This window comes from Patagioenas fasciata, chromosome 3, assembly GCF_037038585.1.
Source record: "Patagioenas fasciata isolate bPatFas1 chromosome 3, bPatFas1.hap1, whole genome shotgun sequence".
Classification (NCBI taxonomy): Eukaryota; Metazoa; Chordata; class Aves; order Columbiformes; family Columbidae; genus Patagioenas; species Patagioenas fasciata.
This window is the reverse complement of record NC_092522.1, coordinates 84,716,999-84,737,656: the sequence shown is the minus strand read 5'-3', so window position 1 is coordinate 84,737,656 and position 20,658 is coordinate 84,716,999.

Here is a 20,658-nt window from a genome sequence, read left to right as displayed (position 1 = left end):
TCTCAGCAGTCCTCACATTGCCTCATGTATGATTCTTGGTGAATACACAAATTTTATTTCAGTTGAGTGAAGGATCTACTTTCAAAAAATACATTCTGAAAGCACAAATGGAAATCAGTGTTAGTCATACTGTTAGCATACTAAAAGTACATCTGCTTTGCTATTGAGGTCCAGCCTTTGGCAAGCTTCCTGATCTACTGCTAGTGCTTGGAATTTGTTGCATATATTTGTACCTTTTTTTTTTTTTTTAGATAAAAGCACTAAAGAACAAGCACAAACAAAGAGTTTTAAAATTCCATGACATGACATTGAAAAAGATAAGCTGCATAGGAGTGAGGAAAATAGTTAAGAGTTGTCAAAGTGATAAATTGTCTGGAGGCTATATACAGTCAATATAACCATATTCAGATTGTGACACCAATCAGAAAAGATTTTTAGAGGATTGAAAGAAGTCCATGTAGTTGAACACCAGAATAAAAAAAAGGGTTAGAAACAGAAGACATCTTTCAAATGAAGATTCTGTCCAAATGATTAAACGGTGAAGAGCCTAAGTTCTAACATTAATGAAGGCAGGCCAAAAAAATCCCCCACCGAACTTGGATGAACAGCTCCCTAAACCTATAAAAATAATAATGAACCTTTTTGTTTCCCTCCTCCCACTTCCCACCCCCCAACAAAAAAGAAAATATAGCAAACTATGGTAGGCAACAAGATACAATATTAAGATGAAGGAAAAAAAAAAGCAAAAAAAAAAACATTAAAAGACCCGTATACTAGTGGCATCATTAATGCATATTTCTAAAACATGTCACAAGCAGACAGAAAGCTGGTAGCATGCTGGTAGAGCTGACAGGTAACAGAGCAATAAAAGGAGCTTTCAAAGAAGATAAAACTGTAGCAAAGAAGTTTAAAGTGTTTCATAACTATGTTTATTGTAGAAGAGGTTAGAGCATTTTCCATACTGTATCCAGTATTTGTTAGTGATTAATCTGAAGAAGTATTTTAAGCTGAAATGTCATACAAGTAATTTTTTGAATAGTACTCACTCTGGAGTTTTCAAGGAATTCAAATATGAAATTGTTAAACTGTTAAAAATATTGTATACTCTGTTTTGGAGGTTTTTTGTGTGTTTTTTGGTTTTTTGTTTTGTTTTAACTTGAGTAGTTACATGAGGCAAATAGGACTTATATGGTATTAATCTTAAAAAGACTTCTAGGAGGGATGCTGGGAACTGTAGGCAATTCTGAAATCCATCCTGGATTAAGAAAAAAAAAAAGGCAAGAATAGACATTTAAGATAGATGTATTGGACAATGTCAATATGCAAAGTTATACACCACGAATCCATTACATTTTTGAAAATGCAATTGAAAATGTGGTCAAGGACAAGAAAGGTTTCAGCAAAGTACTTGCCCTTCAAATGATACTAACTTGTTAAGTAAGTAGAGGGAAGAATCTTTAATAGATTAACTGCCAGTAAATGCTAAGAAACAGGTAATAAAAACATTTAACTTTCATAGCAGTGGGCAGGTACTGGTTAGGTCCCAAATAAGCCTGTATTGCCATTTGAGCTGTTCAGAAAGTAATCAAACATATATACATATATATATATATATATTTGCCAATGATATAAATTTTGTGAAGATAGTAAAAAATTAAAACATAATTATATAATACTAACAAATTCGGTGATAAAATGGCAGTTGGAGAAACAATGTTGACAGATGCCTTTCAGTAAATACTACATATACATAAGGCTGTACTACATGATAGTGGTCTCTTACTGCTTAAAATAGAGATTTGATTGTCATTTTGGCAGTTTATAAAAAATTAAGCTCCCATTATCAGGAAAGAAAATGGAAAGTATCACTACACCATTGTACAAATTTGCAATTGTTCTTGTGTTTGGAATACTGCCCATCCCCATTTAAAAAAAAAAAAAAGCAAAATATCTATGGAAGGATTACAGAAATCAGAGATTAAAAATGCTTCAAAGCAAGGAAAAAGTACATTAAAAATATTTGGCTTCAAGAAAAATAATTCTCCAGAATGTGGTGATGGACTAGAATCGTTGAACAGCAATAAGAAAATCAGTAGAGAACAATTTTCTGTTCCTTATAACAAAGGAGTGGCATCTAATTAATTTTGGATAACCTGTTTAAACAAAGAAAATTAAGTTTTTTTTTTTATTCAGTACAGTTAAATTATCAAACTCATTGCTATGGGATATTGTAGAAAGTATAGTAGGTGCAAATTCACATTAATGGAGTGGTCCAGGTACAACTTTTACCTCAAAAAGTCTCTAAACAGTTGATTGTCAGAAGGCAAGAGAAAGTATTTATGGAAGTAAATATGAGTATGAATTCTATTTTGTATACTACTTTAGGTACCTTGGATAGACATTGTCTGTATTCATTTCTGTATGGAAAGAAAAAGTGTCTTAATCTGTCTCTGAAATTAAGGAGGATATTCAAATTGGAAGTAGAAAAGAGAGGAGGGGGCAAGAAACTGATTTCACAGAATCACAGAATGTTAGGGATTGGAAGGGACCTGAAAAGATCATCTAGTCCAATCCCCCAATTTGATTTGATGTCAACTAATTAATATTTTTGTTTTGTTTGTGTGAGATTGAATGTTGTTAGCTTGAAACTATGGAACATCATAGGAATATCATGTGCTAAGCCTTTTATTCTTGAAGATATTAAAGGAATGTGATGTTACAGCTTGCCTACCATGAAAAGTGAACTCCAGAGGGGCTGGAAATAGACCCCGCATGTTGCAGGAAAATTCAGCCTACCCCTGTCCAGCTTCTTCCACCTGGTGCTATAGACAATCAGTTTTATTGCAGCAAGTTTTGGAGCTTAGCAAGAGCCTCCATGGCTTTAGGGGCCTTTGAATACAGATTCTAGAGGTAAAGAAGGGGAAAACCACAGCACTAATCAGAAGACTCCCTGGGGATCCACCCTAGAGACTGTAATTTGATAAAATCAGTATGTAATTTGCTTAATAAACCCCAAATTTATCTTCTGAGTAGAAGTGGGGAACTCTGTACAGTTTAAGTGTTTTTCCCCTTACATACGCGTTTATACATTGAATTTCATCTGCTTTTTAATTCCTTGTAGAGTTAAGTCTCAAAGTCTTTTTAGAGAGTTCTTGCCATCCTGCAAATTAGCTTGTGACTAATCCTAATCCATGAAAAGCATAAATAGATTCTTTAGTTACTACAGTTAGATGTCTTTGGTCTGCTGATGGCTGGTTAACACTTGTGACAAAGGTCGGTAGGTCACTGTGGAATCATTTCTAGGATATTTTACTGTAAAATAAAACACATTACTGAAACCATCTTCAGCTACATCTGAGGAGAGAAGCTGGATTAAATCAATTCAGTGGTAGTGGAAGTATGATGGGCCTGTGAAACACAGGTTTACAGGAGCAATGTGAAACTATGAACATGACATGAAGTAGCAAATTTTTTCTAAATATGAGATTTTTCATATTTCCCATTGATCCAAAGGCTGTTTGAATGAATCCATGAAAATTAATGATTAGGCTATCAACTTTGTCAACTAAATCACAGATTTGGAAATAATTTTCCTAGAAAACACTGAAAATAGGAAAAAAAGTGAAAAGTTGGCTAGTTATATGAATGGCAATACTACAGCTGGCATGTAAAACACATGTAAATTAGCTCTTATTATGTAATACACTGATATTTAATGGGGAAATTTTCCATCATCACAAAGGAAAAAATGAGATAGCTTATAACATTTTCCTTCAATGATGTCTGAAAATGCCACTCAATACTATCCTAGCAATTTACAAAACTTGGGAAGGAATGTTTGCATAGTTATCTGTAACAGAAATGTATGCTTATTAAGAATTTAGAAAATGTCATTATTAATTCTTACTACGGCTTATCTATAAAGTGTTTTTCGGCGAAGAAGTAGTTCCTTCTTTGTTTTTGGTTTGTTTGGGTTTTTTTTCTTATTTACTCCTTTTTTGTTTGAGATTAATTCATGCAGAAAATGCCTTTGTTCTTAGTTTTACATTTTATGTTGCTTCTTCCCAGGTCCAAATGTTTTCTCCTGAGTCTAAGTACTTCTTTGTTCATTACAGGGATCTATATTGATTTATTTTTATTTCTATCAGAAAGGGTAAAGGGATTGCATGTCCTGTAGATGCAGCTTGAATATGTATAATACATGGGACTGGGGGAGGAACAAAGGGGGTGGTTTTCATTTCACACAGATCAATTCATACTTTTATCTCTCTGAAAATGTAATGCTTTGACAAATTTTCACTGCAGCAATATGCTACTAAATATGGTACAACCAAATTATTTGGTAAACACATAAACAATGGCAATACTGAAGAAATGTACTTTTCCAATGATATTCATATTGTCTTCTGCATTCTTTGCAAAATTATATAATACATGTTCATAGGTACCTAGATCTCTTTTTGTAATTCAGAATCTAAAATACCTTGGCAATTTTGTATCGATCAAAAAATAGATAAGAATTTTAAATTGTAAGACTGATTGAAATACATTTTAAAAAAGCTTGGAGCTAGCTTGCAAATTGTTCATGCTTTTTCCTCTGCCAGTATTCAGCCTTTAGTTAAGAAACATCTGAGAGAAAAAGTGAACAAGCAGAGAAGGCAGAATACAGGGATTTTTGTTCTTTTTTTTTTTTTAAATTATTATTTTTTCTGCCAGTGCTTGAAACCTACAAATAAGGCTGTCATATGATATAGAATTTGTTTCCTTAACCCTGCACACTCAATCATTCTTTTAGTTGAGATTTCATAAAGTGTTAACCTGTAGCATGTACAGTGCATAAGAATACTAGGGCCTAATTATGATTTTTGAGCTTTGATTTAAGCCCTTAACGGATTTTCCAAAATCTAAAATAACAGAGAAACCACCATATATATTTGGGTGATAAGAATACTAACATGCTGTGCATAAGTGTGGCAGCAACAGCTAAAAAGCATTTAAAATCAGAACAAAGATAAATTGTATAAATGTTTATTTTGCTTACTTAAACCCTATTCTTAATCATTCCTTTCTAGTAACCAAAAAGCTAGAGGTGGCTAGCTGAAATGTTCCTGTGGTTTTAAACTACAGTAAAATCTGAACTCCTAAACTCTCAGTTTTTAAACCCTTATTCCATGTAAAGACAGTATGCTCAGCTTTTGTGCATTTACTACTTGCCAGTGTCACTGGTATTGGGCAAAGCCCTGAGAAGGAATACATAGAGATCACCTAGCACAAATAACAGGTTCAAAGGTGTCAGTCACAGATCCACATGACAGAGCAACAATATGATATCTGTCTTACCTGAGCCAGCACCTTTATAAGAGCAGCCTCGATAGGGAAGTGACATCCAGATTAGAGACAGCATACAGTAAATTCAGTACGTTTGAAATCAAAGTTATAAATCAGCAGAACAAAACGGAAGTGTCACCAGCCATCTGCAAGCTCTAACGCTCTACTGAGACAAGAACAGGCAGTTTTTTCCCAGTAGCTAACTTCTTGTGCAAGCTACAGAGTACTGGATGAAAAGATGTAGCCTGTGCAGAACAGCCCTGCTAAATTATCAACTTGTAGCTCAGTTCCACAAGAAACAGGAGGAAGAATTGAATGTATTTGGGGCACGTACTCTGGAAGCCAACACACACCCACATGAAGTTTGTCACACGGGAAACAGCTGAGGTGGGGAGAAGGCACTCCTCCGGAGAGAATGGGAAAAACTCTGGTAACGAGCAGGGCAGAACAGCTGATTTTGAGTGATCTGTAGAGCAGATGGGAATTGAAGCAACTGATGGAGGGAAGTGGAGCTCTGCCCTCTCTGCCAGAACTGACAGGATGTAGGGTTGTGTCAGTATGTAATGTGAATCTAATGATACTGGAGATGTGCTAGGGTGAGATGTGTGGAAAAATGTTGAGCTTATTTCTGAAATGTTGGTGTTTGTTTGTTTTTTTTTTTTCCATTATTAACCCAAATTCATTAAATTATAGATGTTATGCTATTCATAAATGTTTCCCATAAGCCATTCTCTTTTTCTGCATCTTTACAGCTGCATATTTTATTGTACCACAGATGCAGAAAAATAACTACAAAATGTCTTTTAGTGAGATTCTTAGAGGAAGGGAGACTTTGTTTTTTTGGTTTTTTTTAACGGGACTCAAGATACAAGATTCATTTCCCAGCTGTGTTACAGAAACTTGCTGGCCTCAGGCAATTGCCTTAGTCTCCCATGTGTAAAACAGAAGTAATATTCCTTATCTATTATGATCCGGCTGTCTGATTTATTCAGTTGTCAAAAGTATTTTTTTCAGGGAAATACTGTTGCTTATTATGATTTGTGTGCAGAGCACAATGGATACCCTGTCACTGTCACATGCTTATCCAAATGCTGCTAAAATGTAAGCTGTCTTTATAAGCTAAAATTCTCAAACAAGACTTTTGTCTGGTGATGCCTGATGTTTCTGCTTTGTATTTAGAGCAGTTAAAGCTTAGCTTTAGATGCAGCTGCATGAGAATATAGGTTGTCTAAGCAATACATTTTTTTCCCTAAACTAGATAAAAAAGGTACTAGCAGCAGAATTCTTTTATCAGCAGGTACTATAGCTATACCAACTGGGCTGCTGAGGGGGATGACAAGTAAATCATGCAGTTCCCTTAGGCCAGAGAGAAATAAGAGGCCCAAAGGGGATCAGGGAACACTGCAAATTGCACATGCTGATCACGTGAGGAAAAGGTGGTCTCAAAATTGCTTCTTCCAGAACTGCAGTGACTATTTGAGGTGACTGAAGAACTTCCCTTTTTCTTACTTTTCTACTTCATGACCTGCTCCTGTAGTGCCCAGGAGAGAGGGCTTACAACACCTCTCCGTTCTGTGGTTCCCATTGCTATCTCCTTGCCCCATACCAAATCCCACTCTGGCTGCCTCCTGCTTGCTTTGCAGTTACTCCATGCTTAAGATTTTCTAAGTTTTCCAATAGCAAAGGTTGCTTCAGTGAGAAATGAAAGGGAGGGGCTGCTGGAGTGAAGGAGCAGATCTTTGAGAAAAACTCAAAATAACATTTTCTGCTTTCTTTAGTGGAAAAAGGACAGTGGGCAATGTACAAACTGAGAAGTGAAGTGCAGATGTGGAAGATGCCTCAGCACTGGACTGCACCATGTTACCCAGCAAATAGCTACACAACTAAATCCTGTGGGTGCAGTGCATAAAGTAAGAGGTTGTAGTCTAGCACTTTGACAGACCAATCCAGTTTTAAGTGCAGGATGAAAAATGACCTTGAACTGCCAATGGCTTAAAACCAAAGTATAGTTTGCTTTTTTGAAATTTCTGGTTAGATATTAACCTGCCAGTAAGAACAAAATTCTGAGCATTGGTCCTTCCAGCATCCTCAGGCAGCATTTAATACTTGAACAAAACTAGCTCACAAGATAACAAATCAGATAAATACATTATGGACAAGAAATTGTGCAGTGAACTTCAGAAACTCTGTCAGAGAATGGGTGGGGAAGATCTAAGGAAGCAGATTAAAGGGAGTAGGATAAGGTTGAGACATGAACTGTCAGAAAAATGAAAGAACAGCAAGTACACTGAGAAGTACCACTACATTCTCGGCAGTGTTCCCTTCATGAGAACAGCAATTGTTGGGCAATTAATATGGAGTGCACACACTCAGGAATTCGGTGAGCTGAGTTCAGCCAAGGCTTTTGTCATGGAGAGAGAAGCAATCGCAAACCACAACTGTATTAGAAAATAAGAGAGAACTAATTTTTTGGGTTAGACTAAGCATGGGAAAAGCTCCTTAGAAGTTTGCAGTTAACAGAGTTTGAAAAAAACACGTTTTCATGTGACTACTCCATCTCCTTTTATGCCTTCTTTGCTCAGATCACTAAATGGATGATTCACTGTGAATTGCTTGTTGCTGTCAAAACTATAGCACAAGGACAGGACAGTTTGAATGAAATGGCGAGATTATTTTTGCATTTCCAAGTAGGTTTCCTCCTTCCTAGCATAGGTTATGATGAACAGAATGACTTGGTCATTGAGTACTGTGTTTTTAAATGTCCTTGGCATGTTACACTCACATGCTGTAAGAAGACAATCATTGATGGTATGTGGTGACCGTAGTCGATTCTCCTCATTAAGCTTTTAAATGAATTCTATTTTTAAAATGTAAATGTGGAGTAGCTTTATGTACACATAGATACTTATTCTCATAGACTTTTTATATAGATACAGAGACTCATTTAATTCCTTATATCTCCTACAGCTTTTTATTTAGCTCCTAATTACAGCCAAGTGCTCCAGTTTACTTTCTCTTTTTTAAAATAATTTTGATGGTTTTACAGGTTCTGTTGGTTTTGTTACTGAGTCCAGATTAAGCTTTGTCTGGAGTTGTAGCTCATTTTGTAACTAAAGTGTTGAAGTTGTTATTGCCAACTCATTGCTGTAATCATGGTATTTTAGGACTGCAGTGCCTAAGGATAAAGACTGAAATCTCTACAATTTTCTGTTCCAGAAACATTAATAGGTTTAATCACCTCCTGTTCTCATAGAGGGGGCTGCATACCGCAGCTCATCCTGTTCCATATAATAAGTCTACTGCATGCGCACACAGTATCTGTGGCTTCAGAGAAATACCCATGTTAATGGCACACACGTGAAACAGTGAACTTGTATACATCCTACAGGTTGGCTGCCTGTTGGAAGCGTTGGCCTTATGGCACATACTTGGGGTGGCCATTCAGTGGAGGAGCAAGAAAACAAGTGTATACCTTGCAAGCATCAAATGTGATGCAGGTGTGCAGGGCTGAACTATTGCAGCCAAGTTCCTGACCCTGGCACCGGTCTTCAGAGTGGCTTTTGGAAAGCCATTTTCCCACTTTGTGCCTCAGGCTTTGGCCTGGCATTTGAGACTAATAATACTGATTCTCCTTTATACAGTACTGTAAGATCTACAGATGACCGATGCTTTGCAGAAGCGTTCCTTTGTTGACAGTATTTTGTCTTGTTTGGAAATTCTAGCTTTTATGTCCCAGCTCAGCTGATAAATAATGAAGGAATAGTCACATCATATTAATTTTACATATCTAGAAACACTGTTATGAAGAAACTAAAAAAATCTTGTTACCTGGATTCTTTGCACAGTTACTGGTGAAAGCAGACAGCTTCAGGAGAAGAAAGTAGTTTCCATGAATATCCCTTTCCAAGTATATTACATTTTCCTGGGTCAGAAACGACTCAGCTGAAGTTGAGGAACAGAGAAATATGAATGGCATAAAGAGGTGGAAACCAAGGGAAAATAAATGCAGAAAATTTGAAGAAAATAGGATGAGAACAAAATAAGACACAAAAAATAGAATTAGAGTTTAAACTACATTTTACTTTCTTTCCTAATCTGATGGCTCATTTTTTGCAAGTCTTTTTAATGTCATTTGAAATTGAATATCTAATTAAAATTTCATCTTAATAATAGCTTGAGGTTGCTTTTTGATAATTTAGCAGTGATAATCCTATCCTGCTCTCATAAACTGTAAGGCTTTTGGCCTCAGAGATTAACCTGAATATGATTATTATCTAATAAACAGGGAACTTCCTTGAGCTATCTTTATATTATTTATGAATCTTCAGGCTACACTAATAACTGGCCTGTTTTATTTTGTTAAAGGAATAAAAACACAGTAATATGAGACCTTGCTATGTAGAGCACTCTCTCTTAAGTCAGAGGCAGAGAGAAATTGCTGGAAGAATCTTTGGTGAGCTTTGGTTTATAAGCAAATCACAAAACATGAAAGTCCACCTACATGAAATATCCTGTGAAGGAGAGCCTGGCATACAAAAAATCTCTGTGCATCGCTGTTTATAATGAGCTAAGGCAAGGAAGAAGGGGAAGAAAAAAGATGCTTGCCTGTTTAGTTTTATCTCCTGTTACTGGAAGTGCTCATGTAAATGTTATAGGTGAGATGTGCCCAAATTTACTTCTGACCAATTGTAAATATTGCAGAGGCCAAAATAAAAGCAGATCCATAGGCTTACGTGTAATCCTATTCATGGACTTCAGGAACACCTGAGTGACCACAGACAAACATTTAAATGCTTTGAAAAAATACATCAAGAACTGGCCTCTGTATTTAAAGTCTTGATTTTTTTTTTTCCTTGGTGTTTGCTTTCTGTGCTGGAAGCGTTAGTTTGTTACACTAGAAATTACTGTCAGTCAGTAATGTCATGTTGCTGCCCAAGGACTAGAGTACTTTCCAGCTTCTAGGGCTGAGTACAGACTTCAGCTGCATCTGTCCGTGTTGTAAGAAGACCTTGCTGTTCCAGGATTTTTGCACAAGGAAAAAAAAAACCACACACACAGAAGCAGCACTGGATAATTACAGAACTAGACCGAAGGCTAGATCACATAGCAGTAGAGAGAAAACCACAATCCTCATCTCCAGCCTTTTATATGGTCTTTGGACCGAAGCTAATTTATAAGTGTTTCATCATGAGAACTGTATTATGAAGGAATTGTGACTTGGAATATCAGAATTCTCTGTGTTTAGCTAACTGTAAATACACTGTTAACCACAGTTTGGGTGCTAATGAGCCACAAACTGCTCTCAATAGACAATATGAATAGCTTGATGGATGCAATATGTGTCATGGTACTGAAAACATGGTTAAAAAGCCCCTAAATTTAAAAAAAAAAAAAAAAGTAAGCATATTCAGCATATTCTCTTACTCTGAGGTCACAAGTATAGGTATAGCCCCTCTTGCTGTGGTTAATTTTTTACCATGTGCTCAGCTGTATAGCTCAGCTACCTGTCTGTATGAGGGGAGCAGTGTCAAACTACTAGCTTTTCTCTGCAGAAATTATCTAGAAAGCTGAGACATGGCTAAGCTCAGGTTAGTATAAGCAGTTCCTGCTGCTAAGCAAACAATGGTCTAAGCTTACAGGAATGAATTAATATGTAGAGGCACAAGCAAGCACAATCCAGTAGTGAGAGATAAGGTTAGAAAGGGGAAACCATTTTAATAATGGATTCTTTCTCATATTTGCTGAACTGCAACTGTGGTTTTTGAAAATCAAAATAAAATTCAGTTGACTATTTCTTTGGCTGCTTTAATTAAAATAGTTATTGATTTTAAATGCAAAATGAATTAGTAAATGTCTATTCTTTAAATTCTGAACTAGAATTTTAGCTAACTCAAAATGATATGTGGTATTGTTATTACACTTCTTTCCCAGGATTGATTATAATATTATTTAATTAAGAGTTCTCAATAGTATTATTATTATTATGGCTTTAGAATGGGTTGTTTTCGTTGTAATAAATTAAATTTCCCTGTTGATTATGTAGAAAATATTTTTCAAGTGTGAGTGTATCTGAAACCGAACTTCAGCCGTAGGTAGTTCTTGTGATTGCTGTTGTCTGAAACTTTAGTTCTCCTAAGTTTGGGTTGTTTTTTTTTTTTTCCTGGTAATCCTTGTGTCCCTGTCACCTGTGCATGCTCTGATACTAACATGTGTTCTTCTGTTTTGCCTGACTTCAGATTTGAAGGTCATTCACTCTTTTATTGACAAAATGCTCATAGCCTACTTAACATCAACTACAGATTTGTTCTTCCCACATCTGATCTTTCTGACACATGTGAATGTCAAGATAAGGTGTCATTTTTTATCTCATATATTGTGATAGATTGCATTTGCTTCTGTAACATCTTGAAAAGATATATCTACAATATAAATTTCATAATGTCACAGATCTTGCTTTGTTTGCATTCAGTTCACGCTCATGATGAATCTTTAGAACATAGTACTGCAAGGTGCTGAGCGAACCCAGAGAGATACTGAGCAATGTCAATTCTCATAGAACCCAGTGAAGTTAAGGGCAGTGTGCTACCCAAAGAGACCTTTAGTGTTTCAGAGTTAGTTAATCCATTTGTCTAGTAAAATAAATGGATAAGACTGGTGAGGAAAACATCCTACCTGCAGCTCCCCTGAGGTGTATCTGTGCTGCAGTCGCAGGGCTGCAGGCTGGCTGCCTTGGCACAAACCTCTGCCTGGGCTGCAAAACCTGTCTCAGAGAGAGAACATCACCTGCCAGCAGGGTTGACATGTTGGGCATGTAGCACAGTTTTCAGAAAACATCTGCCAAATTCAGTCACTGGTAGAAGATGCTTTCTGAATCTGACAAAGTACAGTCATGACTGAACCTCAGTGTGTGGTGTGCTTGGGCCTGTTGGGACTTGGGCCACTCTAAGTATACATAGAATTTAAAAAAAAAAATCAGCCTGAGTCAGCAAAATTTCTTAGATATTTGACCTTAAGATCCCACATATGCTCTGTAATGTCCCGGTCTGCTGCTCCCATCTCAAAGTAGGCAGCTGAGCCTGGATTCATGATGAGGAATTCCTCATCATAGGCACTTTGCTAAGCCTCAGTTCCCTGCATCCTCTCTACATACAACGGAGGAAACTTGGAGTCTCCCATTTCAAAATTGCCCTCAGAGGCTATGCTGTATAAGTAAAATAAAGTACATTAGGAAGCGTGTCTAGGGGCTGCAGTTTGATCACCTAGTGTGTTCATGTCTTAGAGTGGGCCTGACACAGTTTTGGCCAATGCTAATTTCTGCCTCTCAGTCCCTACTGCTTCCATTATCCAAAACAACTTCTGGGCATAATTCGAGCATCAACACGATCAGTAGATCATTTCCAAAGCATAGTTCAGGTGTGAACTTGTTGTGGATGGTGATAACATTTAGCAGTATGGCTGCAGGCCAGCAGCTAACAGACAAGGATCGTGAGTATATTTTATTTACTGGTGGAGACAGATTTTCGTTCTAACACAAAGCACAGGTGGAAGAAGGGACACCAGCTTTTACTTAAGAGTGTTATAATTCCAGCATTCATACGGGAAGAAAGAGCCTTGGCATCTAGTTTCTTCTGAATGTTTGGTTTTCAAACCTCTTCTCATGTTTTTTTGGCATCTCTTCTAATTGCCAGACTATTAACAAATCTTGGGTTGAGAGGAAAGCTATTTGTCACTTAACTTGAAATCAAGTCACACAGAATTTAAGCAGAGAGGATAGGGGCTGGTGATATCCTGTGTTCTGGTCCTGATTGTAGAGGTTACATTTGTATGTTGTAGACACCTTCTTTTCCCAAGCACATCTTCATTTTTCAAACCAGAGAATCAATTTTCACAATGAAGTAAGAACTTGAACTCAGATTAAGGAGAGCAAAATCCCTGAAGAAAGTGCATTGACCGCTGAACTTCATGGCCAAATATGGCAACAAACACTTTCCATTTCAGGTCCTGTCGAGAAGCCCTGACCTTCTGAATCATGATTAGATGAAGATAGCAAATGTGTGCAACTGAGTCAGACACCCCATACTCACCATTTCCCAACCTAATGTGCGATATTGCAGAATTTTTACTCTTAAACCTTTATTCCTGTCAGTAACTCAAAATATCTAGTTTATCTCCAGAGACCGCTAATAAACTTGTTAATATTCAGGTAGCATTTTGAATCCCACTATGCTCTTTCACATTGAAGAGGGTTAACTCTTCTGTAGATGACCTCATTAGTTTTGTCAGTTTTAAGTATATGCTCAGCCTTGTTCTTGGCTTCGAGAAAAGCTGAGCAATATTTGCAGAACCAGGTTTAATGAAGTTTTGGCATTTAAGGGTACAACAAATGCAAATATCATAGCATGAAAGTAATATTTGCATGTTATAGGAGGTAAATCCTGAAATATTTTAAAATAGAATAGTATGACACTGGAACCTTTCCTTGAAGTTTACCAATATCTACCCTATGTCTAAGAAAATAAAAGAAAACAAAAAGGAAAAAAATGAAGGCACTAGAAGAGAAGATACAATTGTAAATCACATAAATGTAGTTTTGAATATTTGAATGAAAATAATGTACTTGTGCACATAAAGTATAGAACCTAGTCTGCTTGGTTGGGTACTCATTTTCTACTACCAGTTTTTATTTTGTAAAAAAATCTTGCCTTGTGTATAGCAGAAGTGCAGAAGAAATGCAGGAAAAGGCAAACAAATTCCTGTGAATAGTATATCCAGCCTGTCCTAGGTACTAGGGGTATATATACAGCTTCATCATAATAGAAAGATAAGTGTTTGTAATTGTAATATGATGAATAATTATGAGTATAATAGTATAACAATAGCACAACTTATATACAGAACAGCTTCTTTTTAAACCCAGGTAATTAGTACATGATATATAAAGCAAAAAGGAGCATGAAGGTTTGAATTCACCAGGCATTTTAAACTGGCTCCTGGGTTTTGTTTTTGTTTTTGTTTTTTTGTTTTTTTTATTCTTACAATAGCATTTGCAATCCCATTGTACTCTGCTTGAAAGTCAGATTAGTGCTGCTGTATATAAGCACATTCCTTTCACCACTTTTGGATATGGGGTCAGCCAATTTTGTTGAGGGCAAGGCTCTGAGGAAGGATGAGCAGGAGTGCTCAGATGATCTTCTCTGTACATTCGTACATTCTCTAGACCATGTCACTTCTTGTCTCAGTCACCACACTGCTCAGATGCAGTATCGCCTTCCACTGTAGCATGAGAGAATACAGATACCAGGACTGTTGTCCATTATCATTATTCCAAAAATGGAAATTCACAGTTTGCACCTGTGCTTGAACACCTGCAGGATTTAGGGTGATTTGACATTTTTCAACTCCCTACTGTGATTTATTTTCATGTTCACGGTCAAGTGAGTGTGTATGCGTATGCTTGTGCGTATGCGTGGACATGTCTGTCCGTGATGGTGGGACAGCTAATGGGCTGCTGTTTGGGAATGACTGCTGAGGCTGAGCTTGTACAGCCATCCTAGCTGAAGATAACATTTGGTTTTCCTACTGCCTGCATGCCCCAAATGAATTTTCAATGTGTCAGGCTTGATTTCTGTCTTTCTCTCTGCCCTTTTCCTACTCTCTGGTGCATGTAGCTGATATCAAGAAATGGATTTTTCTTCCATTTGAATTTCACCAATTTCTTAAGTCCTGTTTGCCTGGAGGCAGAATAGCAGCATGGATTCCTGCCTTTTCCACTTTGCTCTTAGATGTAGCACTCAGGACAACACTGTATGTTAAGCACTAAAGCATGACCAGAAGTACTCCCCGCTATGACCAGCTCTTCCCTTCATCTTGTTTTCCTTTAATATTTTTATAAAAATCTTTATTGCTGTTTCTTGTAGCCCATTTAGTACTTGTGGCTTTGTCTCCTGAGCTCAGGTCATCTTGCTTATCAAGAGCACAGTGGGAAGCCATGCTGCAGAGTATTTGCCAACTCACTATATTGATTGAGGGTATGAAGAGTTCACTCCATCAAATTGACATCGTACTGTTTCCAAAGCTCCCTTGAACTTCTGCGTGTTTGTTTCCTTAGTTTATGTCAGAGACATAAAATAACAGGAAAGCTGCTTCTGGCTTTGGATCAGTCCTGAGGACGGAGCCTGGTTTCTTCCGATGCAATCGTGGTTTCAGAGCCTTCACCACTGAAACCCTGTCATATGGGCAGAGCTTTCAAATAAAATCCAGAAACAGGGCAGATTCTCTTACGGCAAAGCTAGCCACCAGATTCAAAACTGCAACTTGAACTCCTTTCCCCTTCCTCCATGAATGGCAGCTGCTTAATCTTGAATGAATAAACATGCATTTTGTTTCATTTTTTATCCTCAAGCCTCTCTACTGGCTAAAGTTCCTGCTTTTTATGTGACCAGAGTGCACTAACCATGGCATAGACAACTAGTTCAGTGCCTATTTTGAATCAGTGTCCAAAAAGGGTCTGTCAGGAGAGACCTCAGAGGAACACAGCAGAGGGATTGGCCTGCTTTAAAAATGTGGTTATGTCAACTGCTTTGCTTTGAGGACAAGACTGGAGAGAAAACTGCTCTCCTTTTCCAAAACCAGACACTGAAACTCCCTTTTAGCCTAGTTAGTTAAACATTTGCCCAGAAAGTGAGAGAACCAGCCATTCTGAGGATGCCATGTAACCTACATTGTTGTAGAAAGACATGCTTATTACTGTGCTACAAGTCATTTGAATTAATGAAGGACACTTTCTACCTTCCCTCTTAATGTTGTGTCTCACAGCAAAAAAGGCATCAAGATTCATTGGGCTTAGCAGAGAGAACTTCCACAAGGGAGCATGGTAGACGGGCCATTTCTTTCCTTTAATTATTTTGTCAAAGGCATCATGGGCATCATGGAGGAAGAATGTTGCAGACCATCTTACCAAGCAAAGGAAGTGGGTGATGCCTTTGAGCAGAGGATTGAACTTTAAAGTTCAGTTAATAAGAAGTCAGGTGCCTATTGAATTCTGACAGATGCAGAGCACAGTTGTAAGGAAGGTAATTTTGGCCTTTGATACCAATCATCCACCTAAATCCCACTAAATTGACCAATGCTTTTTGTTTGTTTGTTTGTTTTTTTGTTTGTTTGGTTTTTTGACTCTGGTTCTTGTCCTGAGGCAGATGAAGAAGATATATGGAGCAGCTGGAATTTTTTTTAGAATTACTTTGCAAATAAAATAAAGAATATTTTGGTTTTGATAAATATTTTGTCTGTGATTATTCTAGGGCTCTATGGATAATCGGTTCTACCTTTATGCTGAACCAAAGTCCTAAAGGAGGCCTTCAAGGAGTCTTGTGCTTCAGGGCTTCTGTTGCAGGTGTTAGTTTTAAGTGAACCCTTCCTCTAAATATAGCACAGCCCCACAGCAGTTCTCTGAGGCCTGTATTAAACATTATGTAAAATCCTGGTTCCCTCTGTAGTGACATAACTACAAGGAAACTCAGGGGGCAACCACGTCAGACCTACGAGCATTTCAAAAATTTTAAAACAGTGTGCTCCAAGGAGCCTGCAGAAATTCTTGCCCTTGTATTCAGCTGCTGTTGCCATGTCAGCATGAATCACTTGAGGGAGGAGGGAATAGCAATGCTATTCTATTTCTAAATACTCTCCTTTATATTAAGTTGGTTTAGGCAGCATAGTTTCATTTCAATCTATGCAGTGTTATGCTGTTGACATGTTTGTTTCACTATTTTCTTAAAAATAGAGAATATGAAACAGGGAATATAAACTGCAGTGAGGGTGACAGATGGAATTTTTCTTCTTATGTAAAAAATGCAAAGTAATGAATATGTATACAATTGCTTTTTTACTCCATGGCAAAACAATGAAGATTTCTTTGCGCATTTGTCATGGCCCCTGTAATGCTACAAGCTTGTGGATATTCTCATATAAATTAAATGACACAGAAAAATCTTATTTCTTCTCATTACCAAACAGGAAAGAAGATGCTCCTTCTTGCCAAAATTGGCAAAAAAAAACCCCAACATCCAATCTATGTTTAATTAAAAATATCAAAAGTATTTTTGTTGGGGAAAAAAAAAAAAAAAAGAGGTACCATAACAAAATCAAGTAGCCTAGGAAGGAAACACAGCGTATGTTGAATCAATGATCTTTTCTACTCTCAGTCAGTCCTTCTACAGCAGTGATAGTCCAGGTGGCTGAAGAACTTGTGTTAAGCCTCTAACTGCATCTCTTTATAGCTGTTTTCTGTATTCATTTACAAAACCTGTGAAAGGAAATGTAAAAATCATATGTCTAGCTAGTCATGTGAACTAACCGTACGATTCACATTCTGCAATATTTGCTCAGGAAATTGGGGTCTTATTTTGTAAACAGCTGACAGAAATAACATGCAACAAAATGTTTGATCAAGTAGTTTGAGCAGTCAAGTACAGTGAAAAGTTTATTAAATAGATCTTTGATGAAAATACATGTTGTCAGAACAAAGCTTTCAAGACAGGACATCTTTGAATACCCCTGAAGCACCACTGTAGGTACCACCTATTCAAAATAAGAAGTAAAATATGCAGAACTGAATTTGCACTTGAGTCTAGTGAAACAAGCATCAATTTATTTGTTACTTTTGGATTACTTGAATGTGAGCAATAATATTGTCCTTATAAAAATATCTTCAAAAGGCTGCAATTCCTAAACCATTGATACAAACAAAATTCAGTAACTGACTAAACATTCTTTGCAATATCTAAGCCTGGCTCAGGAGTGCTGTTGGAAAATCTGAACTCGTAATGCTTTGTGGGCTGAATTCTTCTCCCTGTGTCTACCTTGCACTGCCTGTGAACCCACAAACCTGATGCCCAATAGGTTGCTTGAAAGCAAATATGACAGATTCTTATCTAATATTTAAATTGTGCAACTCTAACTAAACGTGGGATAGTTTTCCTTACAGTTTCCACTCCCTGGCCCATTTCTGTTTGTCATTTTACTGTATGTATGCATTTATTTTAAAGCCTATTGTTCACAGTTTGTTACGTCATAATTCCTAAGCAAATACATCCTTTGATCATAATACAGAGCTATTGTTTTGAAAATTTGTGCTGCTTAATTTACAAATCCAAGATGATTTAATCTGCTATCTTCTACAGCAACACAATGGACTTTGCCAATCATCATTCTAAATTTGATTAGGAGGTAAGAGCTAATATGAGCTCATGCAGCTTTGCCATCTATCATGCAGTAGCAGTGAGTGTCCTATTTGGTATGCAACATAATTAAATGTTGTCCTTGAGGAGTTTATGTATTGCTTATTTTCATTCTTCTGTTATAATAGGTAAATTGCTGCACTTTGTAAGCTTGATCTCCACGATACTGTGTCAAAGACATGCTTATTTACTGTATTTTCAAATAGAAGAGATACATTTCAGAAGGTAAAGACCTTGTAAATAAGTTTGCTTTTACCCAAACAAAATAGGTGGTGTTAAAATACGTGCTAGAGGGCCCAAATCCTGGGATGCTCTGCAGGTCAGGTGGCTCTGGAGAGCCAGTGCTGCGAAACCCCTGCGCCTTGTCAGCGGCTGCAGGTTATCCCGCAGGAGGACCATGCTGGGGTGCTGCTGGGAGCCATCCCCAGCCCTCATAAAACGATGTCAAAAGGGCAAACAGCATCAGGAAGCGGCAGAACCCTCCTGCTCCCTGAGAAGGGTGAGCCAGAAGCTGGGGCTGACAGCAGGGCTGGCAGGGCAGCACCCTCGCCTGCAGGGCCACAGCAAGGAGCAAGATACACTCAGAGCCCTGACAAATAGAGACACAGAGACTGCTGAGGCTACCGAAAAGCACAGTAGCTGCCCTGTATTCTAAAGCATGCCAGAATAGTTCCCACAATGTTTCCACAGGAAAGTAGTGTGGGCGCTAAAGAAGTATCAGCCTCTCCTTAGCGCCATGCCTGGGTAAAGCTGTGAAGCAAAGGACAACATGAATCTCTACCTGTACACAGAGCTAAAGATGTCTGTGATCATTTCCAAGCCCACATTTAAGTGTTATTTTAAAAGCGTGTTGACTCTTGGAGACATTTTGCTTTTAGAAAATCAGAAGTTAAACATACATTGTTCTTTGTTGTTTCTCCAAGCACAAGCCATATGGCACTAACACAGTGTGCAAATACCATTTTCTTAAAACAGGGTTTTAAAGCATTCTTTATACTCTGTCAGCACTGAGGTCTATACATATGTTGTTCACAGGCAGATTTGTAGATTTATATAATTCACCCTAGTTTCATACAACGTTAATTTTCTGGTTAAAAGCAGGAGAAAAGGAGCACAGAATTGCACAATCATTAGTTTATTGAATGCTTTGAGAAAAATAACTGTTATAGAGAACTATGTAGAAATACTGGGAAATGTTCAAATCCACAAGAAAGAAAAATCAAACAAAAGACCTGGAAAGTGGCAAGAAAATCAATATGAAGACATTAATCCATGTTGTTTTAAAACTTCTGGTTCTCCAAGTGACCACAGAAAGAACATGAATGGCAGAGTCCACATACATGAAGACCTTTCCTTTACACTGCTCGGTTCAAAATCTTATTTGCAATTCTTAGGAAAGACTTTGGCCTTTTCACAAAGGTGCTGGCTGAGCATCACCCTCTATTACTGAAGAACATGTATAAAGTACTATCAAACGACAGCAACAACATGCAATTAAAGAACATAAAATTGAAGAACAGCCCTGCATTTTTAACTTTAACCATAAATTTTCTTACTTCTCCGTACTTCTTGATGAACAAGATAGAGATTTTTAAGAAGTTTAAATATTTTTAAAGTGCTCCTGGGATATTTAGATTCAATTTATCTGATAATGTTTGTGTAAATTATTGAGCAGATATCCTGACTAGTACTTTCCAGAGGCCGTTACTGGAAGTTGGCTCCTGTCCCACCTGTGCCAAGCCGCCATGACAAACAGTATTAAAAACTGAGTGCAGAAGCAATCTACATGGATGTTTTAATCTGCTGGACATTCTCAGAAAGTATTCAAATCAAAAACCTTTGAGTAATAAGGGGAACAAAAGAAGGAGTTTTTTTAGAACTATACCATTTTTTCCAAGTGAAACACATATCTTTGTCTTTTGTTGGTAAAGGGTTCACAAACGCTGAACAAAAAATAGATATATCAATGGTTAAAAATATATTTTAAAAAAATTATTAGTTATTATTTCTGTCTGGTTCGAATATGTGGAAAAGCCATAGATAAAACTGTGTGCGAAATTCCACACAGATATAATCAGAAGATATTTTTTCATAT